Genomic DNA, 7,237 nt, shown 5'->3' on the forward strand with positions numbered 1-7,237 from the left:
GATATCTTCTTGATTCATCTTTTTGTTCTACATTTGCGGTATTGAAGTATAGTTGTCATGTCTGAAACGTAGATGCATACAGGGTGTATACAGGATGTAAAACGTACGATCCCTAAAAACCTAAATGCGCGACAAATATATGTGTGCACATCAATATCTAATCATTTTCATTCTGTCCACCGAACAAAAAAGTATGCCTCACGTCTGCAAAATTTGTGATCGGGAATTTGATCGTGCGTTCAACCTCGAGCGTCATCTTGAAAGTAAACACCGAGACAAGTCAGGTGTTGCCTCGGGAGAAGTCGTCGTTGATGCCGAGACGGGCTCTTACCGGGAGCGCGATGTTTTCGACGACTCCGACGTGTCGTCTGAACACGACACGGATACGGTTGGTTCCGAAGATGGGGATTCGACGGCGTCACAAGATGAAGAAAGCGTCTCAGACGCCGAATCTGTGATGGGCTCCGAGCAGGGAGACTCCACAGAAGAAACCGACAGCGACCAAAGTGGTTCCGAGAGTGATACAGGGACAGATGTGTCCTCCGGGACGGTTTCATCTGATGAAAGTGAATGTACCGGCTACGACAGCGGTTACCACAGCGGTGACGAGGAGGAATGGACACTCTATCGAGACTGGTCCATCGCACTACCTCACCAGCCAGGCGATGTTCCTCAACGTGTCATCAAACAGAAGAAGCGCGCTGGCAAAAAGTTCTATCTAATAGAGTTCGCTGCATTGCCTCGTTACAGTAATGAGATTGTACACAGCAAGAACTGGGTGCCAGAACAGACATTGATGAAAAAATATGGTTACCTCGTCCTGAAAGTATGTGAGGTCGCCATATCGCTTGCAGTACAATTTTTCTTTCCTAATGTGATACCATGTTTGACATATAGGACGACATGTGTGTTGGTTATGAATTCCTTAATACAATTTTGATCGCCGTCAAGTAATAGTAAAGTGTTGAGAAACAGGATCGCCGTACACAAGTGCCTTTTGTGTTGTGTTGATATATGCCTACATAACAGACACGTATAAGGCTACTACAAGCAATGATTTCCTGCATGTACATATAAATGACATGTGTTCGTACGTACGTGACAAATATGCTTACCTATAACAAATATACTTACTCATTTACTCCGGAGCATACTCCGGAGCAGTTTATTTTACACCGGAGCAGTTTATTTTACTCCGGAGCAGTTTCTTTTACTCCGGAGCAATACCCCAAAGCAATGATTCACTGCATGTACATATAGATGGCGGTGTACCGAAAGTGCGAAAAGGAACGAAAAGGAACGAAAAGGAACGAAAAGGAAGACAAAGTGTACGTAAAATCACTGAGAATATAGGGAATCGGTACTGTGGGCGTTAGAAGCCTATGAAACGTGTTTTATTTTACTGAGAATTTGACATTATCAAATTTTTACAGCGCTGTTTCAGGCTGTTGTATTTGTTGTAGGCTAAATTATTCTTTGAAGATCTGCGAAATACAAAGAAACGGAACTGAGATAAGAAAGTAAGGACTAAAATTCAGTGGGTGGTAGATGAATATCGATTATTATACATTTTCAGGATGAGGCAAGATTGTAACGTTGTTGTTGTATTTGGGTGGCTTTTATTCTCCCTAGAGGGGAGCGCCGCATGCAAATGACCCGCGAAATCCGGTCAGGAAAGATATGCTAATAAACTGCTGCCCCACGAGCATGACAGCTCCTTTCAACAGGGCCAACAACATGGTTTTCTGGAGACTGGAGACAAATCTTCTCGCTCGTTCACAACGAAAGAAAAGCTGTAAAAGGAGAGACATATATACATTGTACCAAAGAGATTTCATCAAGTTGTACAATGAGTATTCATCATTTTGGCGGGAAGAAAGGTGCCAACGTGAGGAATTTGTGCAAAGGATATTGGGAAATACAATTTCTGTCAACAATTTTCCGTCATATTCAATACAAATAAATTTCTGCCTCTTGCGACCGACATCAGGCCCTCGCTGATGATAAAAAAATCCCAATGCCGGGTTTAGATGTCCTGGTTGCAAAACAAATTTAAGGCGTTGAATTGATATTAATGAAAGTGTGAAAAAAAAGGAAGGAAGAATAATTCCCAACATGCTGGGCTCGAACTTCCGATCGTCGACTTCCCTGGGTTCGAACATTCGACCTATATTTCTCTAAGGTCAAGTTCTTACAAATTGTGCAATACATATACTTGTAACTTTGCTATCATTGCATTTTTTAAACAACTATATCCACATAGCATGGCTTTTTATGATAAAATATGCGCAATCGTTCTCAACATAATCCATTTCTTCTTGTGAAATTTTATAATATAAATGTAATATGGATATTCTAAGGAATGTTATAACCACATTAACACGTACATGAACATAGATATGCATAGATAGGTCTCATCAATATTCATTCCTCCATTGAACCATTGCTATAGGAATTTTGTGGAACAAGCCGCAAAATGCATTTGCCGATCACAGTTTACCTTTTCCTAATATTACCATCGATTTTATTTGAATTTGCTTCATACTTCGTTCATTTTTGTTCCTTTTCGTTCCTTTTCGTTCCTTTTCGTTCCTTTTCGTTCCTTTTCGTTCCTTTTCGTTCCTTTTCGTTCCTTTTCGTTCCTTTTCGTTCCTTTTCGTTCCTTTTCGTTCCTTTTCGCACTTTCGGTAGACCCATAGATGGTATATGTTCGTACGTACGTGACAAATATGCTTACCTATAACAAATATACTTACCCATTTACTCCGGAGCATACTCCGGAGCAGTTTTATTTTACTCCGGAGCAGTTTATTTTACTCCGGAGCAGTTTATTTTACTCCGGAGCAGTTTAATTTTACTCCGGAGCAGTTTATTTTACTCCGGAGCAGTTTATTTTACTCCGGAGCAACACGTATAGCTACTCCAAAGCAATGATTCACTGTATGTACATATAGATGGTATATGTTCGTACGTACATGGCAAATATACTAACTTATTACAACAAATATACTTACTCATTTACTCCGGAGCAGTATTTTTACTCCGGAGCAGTGTTTTTACTCCGGAGCAACACGTATAGTTACTCCAAAGCAATGTTTCACTGCATGTACATATAGATGGCATATGTTCGTACGTACATGACAAATATGCTTATCTATAACAAGTATACTTACTCATTTACTCCGGAGCATACTCCGGAGCAGTATTTTTTACTCCGGAGCAGTGTTTTTACTCCGTAGCAACACGTATAGTTACTCCAAAGCAATGTTTCACTGCATGTACATATAGATATGTTCGTACGCATGACAAATATACTAACTTACAACAAATATACTTACTCACTTACTCCGGAGCATACTCCGGAGCAGTTTTCTTTTACTCCGGAGCAGTTTATTTTACTCCGGAGCAGTTTTACTCCGGAGCAGTTTATCTTACTCCGGAGCAGTGATTTTACTCCGGAGCAACACGTATAGCTACTCAAAAGCAATGTTTCACTGCATGTACATATAGATGGTATATGTTCGTACGTACATGGCAAATATACTAACTTATTACAGCAAATATACTTACTCATTTACTCCCGAGCATACTCCGGAGCAGTATTTTTTACTCCGGAGCAACACGTATAGCTACTCCAAAGCAATGATTTACTGCATGTACATATAGATGGCATATGTTCGTACGTACATGACGAATATACTAACTTACAACAAATATAATTACTCCGGAGCATACTCCGGAGCAGTTTTATTTTACTCCGGAGCAGTGTTTTTACTCCGGAGCAGTTTATTTTACTCCGGAGCAACACGTACAGCTACTCCAAAGCAATGTTTCACTGTATGTACACATAGATGGTATATGATCGTACGTGCAACTAACCTGTACGAAAACTAGATAAAATTAAGAAAAAAAGTAAGGTATCCCGGCGTATAGCCTTACGACCAGGGCAAGTAAGGACATGTCTGACGAGACGGGGGTGGGTGGTGTTGGGGGTGGGGGTGTAAGAATTACCTTGTTGGGGCAGAATGTCGGCCTGATCCTTGGTTAAACAAAAAAAAACATAGATAACATAAAGAAAAAGGTTAGGTATACCGGCGTAAAGACTTACAACCAGGTCAAATATGGGTATGGCTCGAAATAGGGGGGAGGTGTTTAGGGGGGAGGGGTTGTCATAGTTACCTTGGTAGGTCAAACTGTCGACTTGACCCCTATTTTACCCCGACCAAAGCTAAGAAAATACCTAATTCCCTAGATTTTGCCATCGGACGATGACCTTTGACCTGCGCCTGATTGCGCCTGAATAATAATAGTCAGCGTGCTGACTACATACTACTCACGTACTACTGAACAAAGCCGACATGTTTATTTTTTTCTCCGTTCGCCAGTGGCACATATCTACACAAATAATGACTCCATGTATCGTTGATATGTTGAATTAACTTTTATTTCGATTTGAAAAGAATAAATGGTCTGTTATCAATTGAGTCTTGTCATTGGTATAAGTTGCTATCCTAGTACACACGTAGTTGAGACTGGATTTTTGGACGGAAGGTGTGGGGAGGGGGACAATGTTGAACATGCATGTTCGCGAGTTGATGACTTCGCGAAGATTAAGAAGTATCTTTGTACTTCTTAAAACGCACTAGAACAGGGCGACATGCTACTGTATCAGATTTCTTCCCAGTACGGGCAACCTTAAGAACTAGATCATGTACATTAGATCCCAAAATCGGAGACAACATGTTGCAGACTTTCTCCCTAATGTTTTCATTTGGAAACTCTACTATACCATTTAGAATAAAGTCTCTGCATCGAATATTGGTCCCTATTACCTCACTACAATAAAGTAAAATAGGCTTGACTAGGCTGTTAAACAAATCTAGGGAGAGGGAGATAGACGGATTGTAGTTAGATGCCAATAGAGATTTAAGTTTAAACGATGCGCGAAGGGCTTTTAATCTGATTTGTTTCGTAGCACGATTGAAAGATCCCGAGGGGGTTATGTCTATTCCAAGATATGTATAAGAGTCTGTGATGTTTATGGTCTGTCCCTGTATTTGGAAAGGGGAGCGCTGATTTTTGTATGCTCGTCCATTTTTAGAGAAAACCATGACTTTGGTTTTATCCCTGTTGATGGATAGTTTCCACAGGGAGCAATACTTATCTAGTCATTTGAGACACTCCTTTAGTCCTGTTTCTGATCTGCACAGGAGCACAAGATCGTCTGCCCAGAGCAGGCTGCTTATGGGGGTATCTTTTAGAAATACGGGATCGGATGATGGTGATGTTAATAAAGTTGGGAGATCATTTACAAAAAGATTAAAAAGAAGCGGACTTAGGTTACAACCTTGGCGTACTCCACGTGCTGATTTAAAGTAATTTGACAAACCTTCTGATGTTTTTACACAGAATTCTACATTGGAATACATGGATTTTATCATACTAAAGAACTTTCCACCAATGCCAGAAGATAAAAGTTTGTAAAATAACCCATTTCTCCAGACTGAATCAAAAGCCTTCCTGAAATCCACAAAACAGGCAATGCCATATAATTTTCTTCCAGGTACAGATATATGTTGATCTATTAGAGTTTTTAGAACAAATATGTTATCACTTGTCCTGAAGTCTTTTCGGAAGCCGGACTGAAAAGGAGATAATATGTTTTCGTTTTCAAGAAAGTGCTGCAATCGTCTGTTTAGTATAAATGTGAATAGTTTTCCAACGCAGCTGGAAATAGCTATCCCTCTGTAATTTGACGGGTTTGAAGTGACGCTGCTTTTAAATATTGGGACTAAAATGCTTTTACTCCATACTTGTGGGAAATTGCCGCACTGAAGGATGACATTGAATAGTTTTTTTAGCGGTGGGATAAGTTTTGTGTCTCCATATTTCAGCATCTCATTGAGAATCGAATCAATACCACATGCTTTGTTGTTTTTCAGATTTCGTAAGCCATTCTTTACTTCCTCTTCGGTGATTTCGAAATCTAAGGGGTTTCCCGTTTGGTTTTCAAGATTATTGATGATGTTGTCTGTTTGTTTCTTATTGTTTCGGTCTATTGTGGTCCTATTGTTCATTCTATTGAGAAGTTGATGCATTTCTTGTATTACATGTTGATGAAAGTCTTTGTCAGATGTGTCGTTTTCCGCTAAATTGTTTAGATTTTTAAAGTGAGTTCTCCAGGCTTCGTGAGTTATGCTGTCATCTTCCTGTTGTTTATCAGTGTCATTTAGTTGTTGCTGTTTCATTTCTCTCCAAAATTGTTGTGGGTTTACTTTGCTAAGTTTGCTAAGATTAGTCCATTGCCTCTCTTTAAAGAGTCTTTTTTCTGTTTTTAGTTTTTTCTTATATAATTTAAGGTTACAGAAATATGCATGGCGGATGTCGAGTCTCCATGGACATCTAGAGAACTGAGCAGCCAGTTGGTTTACTTTACGTTTGAGTGAAAAACAAGATGATGTGAACCATGGTTTGCTTTTCTTTTTCTTATTTTTCCTGTAAACAATCTTCCGGAGAGATTTATCGGCCACATCAGTAATAATATTTGTAATTTCTTTTACAGCATTGTCCACATTTGGGAAAGGGTTATTCATAAATTTTTATAAGTTTGATAATGTCGAGGGCGCTAGTAGTGCTTCAGTGAATTTTGCATGAGAATCCTCGTCCCATATGTATTTTGTTGGTAATGGGTTCGCCGGGGCATTTTCTTGTTTCACATAAGGAGAGTAGTTTGTGGATATGGAACATGACAATGAACAATGGTCAGAAAACACGGAGAGGTCATTTACTTTTAAATATTGAATTTTGGAGAGGAATTCTGAATTTACCATATAATAGTATACCAGACTTGAACCATTGTATTTGTGACATGTCAGTTTTCCTGTTAGATCACCCGGTACCGGTACCCGTCCATTTAAAATCACGAGGTTGGCTGCAGAGCAAAGGTCTAGGAGTTGGTTGCCATATCTGTTTACTCCTTTGTCACAGCTGGACCTAGCCTGTATATCTTCTCTTACATCTAAAAATTCATGGCTCAAACAATCGTCGTGGATAAAAGATTTCTAATGGGATACTGTCCTGGCATCTCGTAGATCACCTAAGAGTAATACGTCTCCTTGATTTGAAAAATTTGATATATCTTCTTGTAAAGTTTCAAAGACTAGGTTGTTTTCCATTTTGATAGATGAAGAATTTCCAGGGGAGAAATAGGCACATCCGACATACAAATCTCGCTCCA

The sequence above is a fragment of the Branchiostoma floridae genome, chromosome 9, assembly GCF_000003815.2.
Source record: "Branchiostoma floridae strain S238N-H82 chromosome 9, Bfl_VNyyK, whole genome shotgun sequence".
Lineage (NCBI taxonomy): Eukaryota > Metazoa > Chordata > Leptocardii > Amphioxiformes > Branchiostomatidae > Branchiostoma > Branchiostoma floridae.